We start from the raw sequence: 13,111 nt of genomic DNA, 5'->3' as shown, positions 1-13,111 counted from the left end.
CCACCAGGCTCCGCCGTCCCTGGGATTCTCCAGGCAAGAACACTGGAGTGGGTTGCCATTTTTGCCCTCAAACTGAAAATTACAATAAAATAGAAACCATTCTTCTGGCTCAGTGTGTGGAGTAAAATATAATGGTTGCCATTTATTAGGTCCATGAGATATGACAAACACTGCCATCTGTGTTCCATCTGCAGTCTCTGTTTGGGGTTCCCCTCCTAGATAACTCATGTGTCAAGTAAGCTTTCTACCATAGCCCCAGTTTGTGAGTGCTCAATAGCTTAGTCATATCTGACTCTCTGCAACTGCATGGGCTGTAGCTGCCAGGCTCCTCTGTCCATGGGATTTTACAAGCAGGAATACAGGAGTGGGTTGCTGTTCCCTTCTTCAGTGTATCTTCCTGACTCAGGGATCAAACCCGCATCTCTGGCCTGTCTCTTGCATTGTAGGCAGATAACTTACCTCTGAGTCACCAGGGGAGACCAATCCCCAGTTTACAAAATAGGAACCTGAGGCTCAAAGAAAAGAATGCACTTGCCTACACTCAGGAGGCACTTGAGCCAGGATTCAACCTAAGGGAGCAAGACTTACAACCTGATGCTTGGTCCATTCAGATTCTGAGAATCATTCATATATTCATTCAGCTTTCCCACCCTGAACCAAGGCTACTGGCTACAAAGTATTTTTTTTAATGTGAAAATAGTGTATTCTGTGATTCAGTTTGTCAATGCTCAGGTCTGTTTTGGCATGATGGCTCATTTCCAAATGCCATTAGATACAGTGTGGTGCCGTGCATGTTGCAGGCAATTAATAACAGCTTTGTAAGTGAAGAAATATGTGAACTCATGGGACTTTGTAAAAGAATACAGAGGCATCTGATTAAATCAGTCCTATCACTGAAAAACACACATGATGACGGCTGTGTATCCACGTGACATGCCTGTCTTTTTAACAGCCACTGCCAGTAGCTCCACCTTACTTGGTTTACCTGCCAAATATGGCTGATTCTCTGCGTTTACTCTCTCACTTGCTCATGTACGCTAGCACACTGGAGCTCCTTAGTCAGTCTTTTTCCTGTCTCCAAATTGGGAGGACATCACACTTGCTGTTTTCTCCACTAGCCTCATCTCTTCCTACTCCTCTCCCCTCTTTCCACCCCAACACCATTTCTACCATTCCATGCCTGCATAATACCTCCAGATTCCAATGAACATGGGATTTTTTTTCACACGGTATTTAGTGACTTCTCACCACCTCCTCTTCCTGTCAGTTCTCCTCACTATTATCCTTCTTTTTTTAAAACACATTATCACAATTTGTTATTTTGGCTTATTTATTCAATAACTGATTTCCCCACTAAAATGTACCTTCCTTGAACAAAGGGATAATGTCTTGCTTGACACCATATTTCTAGTGCCTAAAATTACCTGACACTCAGTAGGTCTTCAGTAAAAACATTGAACATAGAGTGTTTTTAAGTAACTGGTTTGATTTCTAAAAATCCCAGTCTTATTACAGGATCTAAATTATGTATACAATAGTCCCCACTTACCCAATGCTTCTCCTTCAGCAGTTACCTGTGGTCAGCTGCTGTCCAAAAATTTTAAATGGAAAATTCCAGAAGTAAATAATTCCTAAATCTTAAATTGTGCACCATTTGAGTAGTGTGATGAAATCTCGTGTCATCCCGCTCTCTGCTGTCCTGGATGTGAATCATCCCTTTGCCCATCACATCCCACCCATTAGCCATCTTTGGTTATCAGATGGGTCATTACACTATTGCAGTGCTTGTGTTCAAGTCACCTTATTTTACTTAATAATGACTCCAAGGCACAAGCGTAGTATTGCTGGCAATTCAGATTTGCCAAAGAGGAGCTGTAAAGTGCTTCCTTTAAGTGAAAAGGTATAAGTTCTCAATAAGGAAAAAAGTTGTATGTGACATTGCCAAGATCTTTTGTAAGAACACATCTTCTACCAATGAAATTGTGAAGAAAGAAAAAGAAATACATGCTAACTTTATACTATCACACCTTGAACTATAAAAATTATGGCTACTGTGTGTGATAAAGTACTTAGTTACTATGGAAAAGGCACTGAATTTGTACAATAGATATTTTGAGAGAGAGAAACCACATTCACATAACTTTTATTTTACTATATTGTTATAATTGTTCTATTTTATTATTAATTATTATTGTTAATTTCTTACTGTGCTTAACATAAACTTTATTAAAGATATATATGAATAGGAAAAAATAATATATATAGGGTGTGGTACAATCCATGGCTTTCAGGCATCCACTGGGGTCTTGGAATAGATCACCTATGGATGAGAGGTACTACTATAATTATTTTTCTCACTTCAGTGTCTTCAACTGATGCTTAAAAGTAAAGCCCAATTCAATATGTAGGCCTACTAGTCTTTTGAAAACCATTTACTTATATGAAATCAGTGAGAATCAATGTAAATTCAAGAAAATTCCCTAGAGGCAAAAAGTAACCAGTCCATTTTGAGACAGAGGAATATAATCTGTTAATCTAGGGGGCACGGTATTTTACTTCAGCCAATTTCTTAAGATTTTTCAATACATTTTAAAATAATTGGTTAATTTTCATATATACTATGAAACTATACAACTATACAAACTATACAACTATACTACTCTCTTACAGTAATTCACCTTAAAATATATACAAGGATGGTTCAGACTCCATATTTGTTTGGACCATAGCTTCCATTCAGTGCTGATAACAGTGTGAATGCTCAAGAATTTTCTAAGGGATTTTTTCTGGTTTTTATCATCTATCCATTCATTTAGTCAGTTTACTTCAACAAGCAATAACATGTTTACAGTGTGACTTTCATAATATTCCTTGCTATTAGAATGTAAAAGAAAGTTATAATATTCAAGGAACTCCTAACAATACCAAGGTTACAGGATAAAACCCAAAATTTGGAGTAGGGGAGAGGTTGGAATGAAAAAGCATAGGAGATGGCATGTAATAAAGGGGGATACTGAGCACCTAGGACCTCATTTTAATCCACGTGTGACAAGCCCACAGCTAACATCACATTCACTGGAAAAGGTTGAAAGCTTTTCCTTTAAGATCAGAAACAAGAGTGTCCACTCTCACCACTCCTAGGCAACACAGGACTAAGTCCTAGCAAGAGCAATCAGGGAAGAAAAAGAACTAAAGGGCATCCACATAGCTTAATGAAATCAGCAGCTTTGAAATCACCTGACTTTTGTTTAATATTCTGGTTCTGATTATTTTTAGCTTTGTCAGTTTCCATAGGCATATTAACAGTTACCTCGATGAGTAGTTTCAAGGATTAAAATATGCAAAGTGTCTCACATAATAGATCTCAAAAATGTGCAACTTTATCTCTGATTTGAGGAAGAAAAAAGCAATATTAAGTCAAGGAAGAAAGATCCATGGAGAAGGGTAAATCTGAAAGTTAGCCATTCATTCAATATCCATTTTACTTTAGACCTATTATGTGTCAGATCCTTTGGATTCTCTGTCGAAGAAGACAGACACGATCTCATGAATTCTATATTTTAATAGGGGGAAATAGATAATAAACAAGTTATAGAACATAGTCCAGAAGAGAAGGGCATGAAAGGCAGTAATAAGATCGAAAGAGCTTGACTGGAGTTGTAGAATTACAGGGACGGCCATGCTGAGTAGGTCCTATGAAAGATGAGACCTGGACATGCTGCTCATCATGGGAAGATCTGGAGGAAGTCTTGCAGGCAGAAGGGCAGCAAGGGCAAAGCTCAGAGGCAGGAGCCTGCTTGGTATAAAGGCCAGAGTCAATAGAAAGAGTGAAGGAGAGACAGTCATTGAGGTGAGGTTGCAAAAGCAATTCTGGGCTGTAACACAGAGTACCTGGAAGGCCTGGAGCAAAAGAATTTGACTAGAGGCACTTGTTGCACCTCCTCAAATTGTTGAGGAAAACACTGCAAGTAAACTACTGCAGAATAAAAACAAAACAAAACAAAACAAAACAGAGCCTAAGCCCCAGGAGGGAAAAATGAGCCTGGCTGAAATATAAAGTCATCATCTGCATAAATTCTTAGAATAGTACTTTAGATTTAAGCAAAGGAAATTTGATTATGTAAATTCTAGTTTTTCCTAAAAGGTATCTACCAATGACTGTCAACAGAAGTTCATCACTGATACTAATACCTTCCATGGCTTGTTTCTTCACTTTGAACTCAGTTTTCTCCTTGGTCAAATCTTAATGAGACAATGCTGAGAAATCAAATCCTTAAATTCCAAATGCATTATATTCTACATGGAGAATCCTCCCAAAAGTAAAATATTAGGAAGGCAACATTTATATTTTTAAACAGCCTCTCTGCTTTGAAGGGACTTCCCTGGTGGCTCAGATAGTAAAGAAACTTCTTGCAATGCAGGAGACCTGCATTTGATCCCTGGGTTGAGGAGATCCCCTGGAGAAGTAAATGGCAACCCACTCCAGTGGGTTCTATGAGAACCCAGAGAATTCTATGGATAGAGGAGCCTGATGGGCTACAGCCCATGGATTCACAAAGAGTTGGACATGACCTTTTTAGATCACTAATCAGAGATTTTATAGTTAGTTTTTTCTTTATTTTCTTTATTCTTCCCCACTCCAGTATTGTTGTGCTTCCCTTGTGGTCAGTTGGTCAGTCTGTCTGCAATGTGGGAGACCTGGGTTCGATCCCTGGGTTGGGAAGATCCCCTGGAGAAGGGGACAGCTATCCACTCCAATATTCTGGACAGGAGAATTCCATGGACCACAAAGAATTGGACATGACTGAGCGACTTTCACTTCCCTTATCCTTTCCCAGTCTCAGAGGCAGATTCAGTGGTTTATGTGTCTGGAATCCACATGCACAGCATTAAAATGTGGTGAGGAATGATGTGCATTTTTCAAATCAAGGAGATACTATTTAAATAATAGGTGTTTTCAAAACCATGATACTCTGTCCCTTTGCTTTCTTTAAATAAATTTGCTAAAACCACCCAAACGTTGCAACTTTCCTAAGTTATCAGAACTTTTTTTTATAAGCTTATAATACCACTTTATAATATACATTTATCTAAGTTTGTAGTTGTGTGCCAAAATGCTTCCCACTGCTACCCACAATATACTCTACCTTCTTTCTGTTAAGTTGCATCTTAGCCTAGATGCTAAGAACATCAGACTCCTGGCCACAAATCCCTGATCTCTATGAAGCTTCTAACCAGAATAAATGCTTATTCATCTATCATGATGATTGATATTATCAATCTGTTCTTGACCTTGGTAATAAAATTTCTTTACCTTCACCCTTTTGATTTAGATTTGTCATAAGGTCTGAGCACCACAGGCAATCTACATCTTGATTTACCCTAATATATGAGAATTTCTATATCTTAATTGTTTGGGTTCTTGTATAGGGTTAAGACAGAAGCAGACTAACCTGAGTTGGAATCTTTATTATATTATTAATTGGTCAAGTGACTTTGGGCAAGTCCGTTAACTTTTACAACTTTTTACAACCGTCTGAAAATGGTAGATGTCAAATCCAACCTCAGAGACGCATATGAAGTTTAAATGAAGCATATTAAGTACTTATCACAGTGGCAAGCACAATTATGTTCTTAGGCAGTTGGTTAACAATGGCAATGTAAAACACACAAAGACACACACACACATAGACGAAGAGGGACAGAGACAGAGAAACTGATTTCATCACAATGCAGACATTACTACAAATGGTTATGTTAGGAGATGTGACCTGGGCAGAATAAGGAATGTTATCATCCACTTTACCTACATGAAGAATGGAGTTAAATTAAAGCTATAAAGAATAAAACCAGGTATTTGAACCAAGTTCATATTTTACAATTGTCAAAATAGTGAGTGGTGAAATAGTGAGTGGCAAAATATGTAACCAAAAAATTAAAGAAATAGGAATTCATATTAGCCAATCCCCTACTTCTCCATGATCGAAATCCAGTATGTCATTTAAGGAAGATAAATAGAAAAATGTCTATCTTTTCCTCTTTTGGATGTTTTCTTCACCTTTAGCTTACATCAGTATATGCACTTGTTCCATCCAAATGAAAAGCCACCTCATTGGAAAAGGATATACAAATATATTTTGAGAGAATTTATGTCAATAGGCTCCCAAACAAAAAACAACCCAAGACAGACTCTGCTGATGCACTGTAATATTGTGGATTGTTCAAAAGTAAAACTGTCTACCCAAGGCATTGTCATTCATCATGTCGCCTAAGCAGAACTGCAATCTCAAAGGAAGTGGAAGGGGATGAGAAGTGAGAAGTGGCATAAAATGATTTGTTCCACTCCAGAGACGCAAGAAGCTAGCATGTGAAGACTAAGTCAAGCATCTTAGTTGTGAATTTGTTTGTGAACGTGTCTGTGATTTGCACCATAAGAGAAAAAAAAGGAAAAAAACATGTAACTACATTTTAGGACTGCATGTGATGGTGAAAAAATAAGCAGGCCATATTTTATTCTTGGTGTTATTTCCTAACAACTTTGTTGAACCTGCCGACACCTTCCCTCTCCTCCATTCATGCTTCCACATGCGTTCCTGTTAATGTTAACCCTGCTACTAAAGACAAAATAAACACAGCATAGTCACTATGATCAGAAGGATTCAACATTCATTTTCATTGTGGCCTTCCCAAATCAGGGTAGCTCAGTGCTCTAGTTAGAATTGCTAACTCTGCAAGCAGAATGACTGAATGTGAGTCTTGGCTCTCCCATTACTTGCCCTATAAACCTGGGCAAGTGAGTTGACCTTTGTCTCAATTTCCTCATCAGACTTAAAAAAAATGTTGAGGATGAAAAGAGACCTACTTCAGAGGCACCCTGGGAGGCTGCAAATTTTCCAGGTATTTCCCAGTGGCCAATGGCTGCCACTATAGCCCAAGAGTAGCAAAATGAAGAGGCTGAATGCAGATACTAGCCACAGATTTATCCCTCAAAATATGTTATATGTGTGTGTTTGGTGTGGGGTTGGAATACAAAAATGATCTGATGGAATTTGGGCTGAACATTTGCAATGTCTCCTGCACAACCTTAATAACAGGAAAATAAATAAATGAACTTGTTTGAAGTTACAGACCAGAGATTCCTATTGCAAACCAGATATTTATTTAAAGTTTTTCATTTAATCTATAAAAATTTACATGAATCTTATATTGTCTCAACATCTCAATGATTACTGAGTCTTCCCAAATCTACAAATTTGATTTGCTGTCTTTAAAACGTATTTTAACTGTACCTGCTTTTTTTTTAACTTTTAAATTTAATCTTTTTAAACACTATATCATTTTCTGTTACTCAACTTTCTCTCCTGGTAGAATGACATTTTAGTCAAGATAAGATCTCAATGGTTTTCTTCTCTAATGTCCCATTTGTACTTTCCTGTCTCAAACAGCTCCTTGTAGACCACGAACTCCTAGCTCCTGAGAGGGAAAAAAGAATAGGCAGGCATTCATTTTACCATTTAGGTTTCTTTTAATTTTAAAAGCATCTAGGATATCATGTTTCTTTCCCAAGTCAGCTCAGCTTCGCACTAAGATTAAAACTATCTCTGACGCCATGCCACACTTGCCAAATCCTCTCTTGCCCTTTTGACTACAGGGCTCATGCTCATGTTCAGTTGCTCAGGCTGTGTCGGACTCTTCGAGACTCTATGGTCTGTAGCCCATCAGGTTCCTCTGTCCATGGAATTCTCTAGGCAAGAACACTGGAGTGGGTTGCCATACCCTCTTCCTGGGGATCTTCCCCACCCAGGGATTGAATCTGCATCACAGGCAGATTCCTTACCTGCTGAGCCACCTGGAAAGCCATTTTGAATATAGAAATGACATAAAAGACTTTCAAATCACTAGTGCCATTTACATGATAGGTGAAGTGTCTTGGTTGTTGGCTTGTTTGTTTTCTTTCCTGGGAAACTCTCACTATATTTTCCCAGTAGGATTTTTTCCTTTCGTTCTCTATTACTCCTTAACCCATGACTCACCCTTATTGTTTATGTTTGTCTGTGGTTGCTTTCATGCTACTACTGCAGAATTGAGTAGCCTGCAAAAAAGTTTGCTGATTTTGTTCAAAATGATGTGGCAAATATAACATTGCTGATAAGCGTTTAAAGGGTGACTGGATTCCAGGGAACCCTTCCTCTATCTACATAATTTGAAATCCTCATTCTGACATCGAGGTTCTCCACGTTGTGGCTGCCTTTGCCAGCCAGTTATCTCTCTTTAGCCAGACACTGATTTGTGGATGAAGAAACTTACCTCAAACTCCCCAATTGCCTGCTAATAACTACAGTAATATTTTACCTACCCTTCTAGATTTATTTAGAATAGCATCTTGACAGCAAAGGCTTTCCCTTTAATTCTAACCAGCCATGATCTCTTTCTCCTGAAATCTCCTTGGATTATGCTCTTCTAAGTTTATGCCTTTCTTGTGACATTAATATTCTACTGCTTAATCATTTTTGCTAGCTTCCTCATTCTCGCCTGCTACAATTTAGCTCCTTGAGGGGAGAAACCTTGTCTAATTCATCTTTTTGCTCCCTGCAAAACTGAGCCCATGTCTACGTGAATAGATGCTCAGTATACTCACTGATGTGCCAAATTTGATTTTGACATCTGTGTCATAAAGACAACCCTGCTGTCTAAAGATGTTCAGGTTCACCTCGCATTTCCTGTATGCTGATCACTTACATGAGTGATTTCTGATGATCATAGATTCCTTAAAATTAGAAGGCCCTGACATCAATCTCGGAGAAGGCAATGGCATCCCACTCTAGTACTCTTGCCCGGAAAATCCCATGGATGGTGGAGCCTGGTAGGCTGCAGTCCATGGTGTCCCCAAGAGTCGGACACGACTGAGTGACTTCCCTTTCACTTTTCACTTTCATGCTTTGGAGAAGGAAATGGCAACCCACTCCAGTGTTCTTGCCTGGAGAGTCCCAGGGACGGGGGAGCCTGGTGGGCTGCTGTCTCTGGGGTCACACAGAGTCGGACACGACTGAAGTGACTTAGCAGTAGCAGTAACACATCAATCTAAACTATGACAATTTCTCTTACAGAACTTTGGCAGATTGTTCCTGCCCAAATTGTGTAGTCAAAGATTGCCAAATGTTTGCACACCGCCTACATTATTTTTATGTCAAATCCACATACCACCTGCTCTGCTATTTTATCGATATTTTCTTTTATTTACTCACCTTTAACTTAAATGTTTTTTATTAAATAAAGGTAATTTCACTGCCTTGTATGGAACTCTAGTACTGTTGACCAAAAATGAAATATAGTCATAATGATAAAAACCAATAGACCTAGAGACTGTCATTCAGAGTGAAGTCAGAAAGAGAAAAAAACAAGTATCATATATTAACACACCTATATGGAATCTAGCAAGATGGTACAGACGAACCTGTTTACAAGGCCAAAATCAATATACAGACACAGAGCACAAACATATGGACACTAAAGGGGGAAAAGGGGTGGGTGTGATGAACTGGGAGATAGGGATTGACATATACACACTAATATGTATAAAATATTAATAGGTAACTAATGAGAACCTTCTGTATAGTACAAGGAACTCTACTCAATGCTCTGTGGTGACCTAAATGGGCAGGAAATCAAAAAAAAAAGGGGGATATATGTATACCTATGGTTGATTCACTTTGCTGTACAGAAACTAACAGAACATTGTAAAGCAACTGTACCCCCAATTAAAACAATCAAAGAGTATCTGAATGGTCTGCATCTTAAAGACTCACTCCTTTCAATTAAAATGGGTAAGTAACAAGTCATAGAAGAATGCCGATGGCATCTTAGTATCAAACTGAGATTTTCGTATCTATATAACATTCAAAATCATCTCTTAACTATCAAGGATCTACATGCCAACTTCTAGATAAAGTATATGACTGGAGCATACCAGATTTCCAAAGTACTCTTTGCTTCTTGTTTTGATACATCGTTGGCCCCCCAAAACAAAGGGATTTAAGTCTAAACTCCAGTTAAGTTACATTTTAAATAGTAAATAGTGGTAGCTACTGGTTGTTGGACTTTCTGGCCTGAAAGTGTCTTTCTTTATTTTACAGACAACGGCTAGATGGCTACGCTCTAGACTAATACATGCCGTACGTAGCCCTCGGTAGGAACACTTTCACTCACAGCTCTTAATCATTTATTTGAACCTAAAACTAAATTCATCTTCTCAGGAAATAGGAACAAAACATGATTCATGCAGTTTCTATTACGGAAGAATTATGCTAAAACAAATGGAAGGAAACAGTGGTTATTATCACCTACTCTTTAAGTTTCCAATTAAAGAAAATCTTCACTCTGATAGACTTTGACTAGTTTTTCTCCATTCCTCTTTTTCTGAAGAGAAGCTTTTCTTAATCCCAATGTGACACTTTCAGAATATTGTGAAATGGGGATAATATTAGAACTTACCTCATAGTATTTTGTGAAAATTAAGTGAGGTGTAGAAAGGTTGGACTATAAGTATCAGGAAAGGTCATTTAGTATCAGCGATGACTTGTCATAGTTAATAATTAAAATTAACCCTTGTTTAATATTTAAGAAAAATTATGTGTTAACACTGGGCTTCCCTGGTAGCTCAGATGGTAAAGAATCTGCCTGCAAGGTGGGAGATCCAGGTTCCATCCTTGGGTTGGGAAGATTCCCTGGAGAATGGCAACCCACTCCAATATTCTTGCCTAGAGAATTCCATGGACTGAGTGGCCTGGCAGGCTATAGTCCATGGGGTCACAAAGAGTCAGACACAACTGAGTGAATAACACACACACACACACACATACACACACACACGTGTTAACACTAATGAGGAAGGAAATATCCTATGACTATAAGTATAGGAATTATAATCACGATGGTGTGATCACTGGCCTAGAGCCAGACATCCTGGAATGTGAAGTCAAGTGGGCCTTAGAAAGCATCACTACGAACAAAGCTAGTGGAGGTGATAGAATTCCAGTTGAGCTATTCCAAATCCTGAAAGATGATGCTGTGAAAGTGCTGCACTCAATATGCCAGCAAATTTGGAAAACTCAGCAGTGGCCACAGGACTGGAAAAGGTCAGTTTTCATTCCAATCCCAAAGAAAGGCAATGCCAAAAAATGCTCAAACTACCACACAATTGCACTCATCTCACATGCTAGTAAAGTAATGCTCAAAATTCTCCAAGCCAGGCTTCAGCAATATGTGAACCGTGAACTTCCTGAGGTTCAAGCTGGTTTTAGAAAAGGCAGAGGAACCAGAGATCAAATTGCAACATCCGCTGGATCATCAAAAAAGCAAGAGAGTTCCAGAAAAGCATCTATTTCTGCTTTATTGACTATGCCTAAGCCTTTGACTGTGTGGATCACAATAAACTGTGGAAAATTCTGAAAGAGATGGGAGTACCAGACCACTTAACCTGCCTCCTGAGAAATCTGTATGCAGGTCAAGAAGCAACAGTTAGAACTGGACATGGAACAACAGACTGGTTCCAAATAGGAAAAGGAGTACGTCAAGGCTGTATATTGTCACCCTGTTTATTTAACTTATATGCAGAGTTCATCATGAGAAACGCTGGCTGGAAGAAGCACAAGCTGGAATCAAGATTGCTGGGAGAAATATGAGTAACCTCAGATATGCAGATGACACCACCCTTATGGCAGAAAGTGAAGAAGAACTAAAAAGCCTCTTGATGAAAGTGAAAGTGAAGAGTGAAAAAGTTGGCTTAAATCTCAACATTCAGAAAACGAAGATCACGGCATCTGGTCCCATCACTTCATGGGAAATAGATGGGGAAACAGTGGAAACAGTGTCAGACTATTTTTGGGGGTTCCAAAATCACTGCAGATGGTGACTGCAGCCATGAAATTAAAAGACTCTTACTCCTTGGAAGCAAAGTTATGACCAACCTCGACAGCATATTCAAAAGCAGAGACATTACTTTGCCAACAAAGGTTCATCTAGTCAAGGCTATGGTTTTTCCTGTGGTCATGTATGGATGTGAGAGTTGGACTGTGAAGAAGGCTGAGCACCAAAGAATTGATGCTTTTGAACTGTGGTGTTGGAGAAGACTCCTGAGAGTCCCTTGGACTCCAAGGAGATCCAACCAGTCCATTCTGAAGGACATCAGCCCTGGGATTTCTTTGGAAGGACTGATGTTAAAGCTGAAACTCCAGTACTTTGGCCACCTCATGTGAAGAGTTGACTCATTGGAAAAGACTCTGATGCTGGGAGGGATTGGGGGCAAGAGGAGAAGGGGACGACAGAGGATGAGATGGCTGGATGGCATCACTGACTCGATGGACGTGAGTCTGAGTGAACTCCGGGAGTTGGTAATGGACAGGGAGATCTGGCGTGCTGTGATTCATGGGGTCGCAAAGAGTCAGACACGACTGAGCAACTGATCTGATCTGATCTGATCTGATAGGAATTATTTTATTTAAATGCTTAAATAGCAAAGAAGTTTGCTGTGGAATTCACTCTTTCAAAAGTTGACTTAACTAATACAGATAGGTTTCACTGTGTATACATGGAACACATGCAATTATTTGATATTGACATACAATATTTTTAACAATAGGTCTCAGTTACCCAAATTTTCAGTTACTAAGAATCTTCTATCTCTAGTCATTCTTATCTATAATTTTGTTCAATTTTTCCATTGATTCTTGTATTTATGACTATTTTAAAATAATTGTGAGGATGACTGTTTCATTGATGACTATGTGAGTTGCTGAAATGTGAGTAGCAATCATTCATCCATCCCTCTTGACACGGATCTGAGAAATCAGATGTCCTAGACTGATGTATGCATTCATTCAGTCTTATCAGCTAGCTGCAAGGACATTCATGTAAGACAGATATGGTGAGTCTGGGTCCCTCTTCTAGTCAGATCCAAGTCCCTATGGAACTATTTATTTATCAAAAAGATATGGTCATAGTAACACCTATCCTACATTTAGTAGACATCTGTGACTTTTATCTGTTCAGCATCCATGCCTCGTCTTTCCTTGGATAATTATTCCTGAACCATCCCCAGTCCACAAGGTTTGGA

General features: G+C 38.9%; 1 protein-coding gene across 3 annotated transcripts in view; it reads left to right on the top strand.

The window, feature by feature from the left end:
* GABRB2 (gamma-aminobutyric acid type A receptor subunit beta2) overlaps nucleotides 1–13,111 on the top strand; it is a 444,580-nt gene that overhangs the window by 132,172 nt on the left and 299,297 nt on the right. The window lies entirely within an intron of this gene.

This window comes from Bos grunniens, chromosome 7 (genome assembly GCF_055505025.1).
Source record: "Bos grunniens cultivar Pamir isolate PY7600 chromosome 7, Bosgru_T2T1.0, whole genome shotgun sequence".
NCBI lineage: Eukaryota > Metazoa > Chordata > Mammalia > Artiodactyla > Bovidae > Bos > Bos grunniens.
This window is presented reverse-complemented; position numbering and strand designations above follow the sequence as displayed.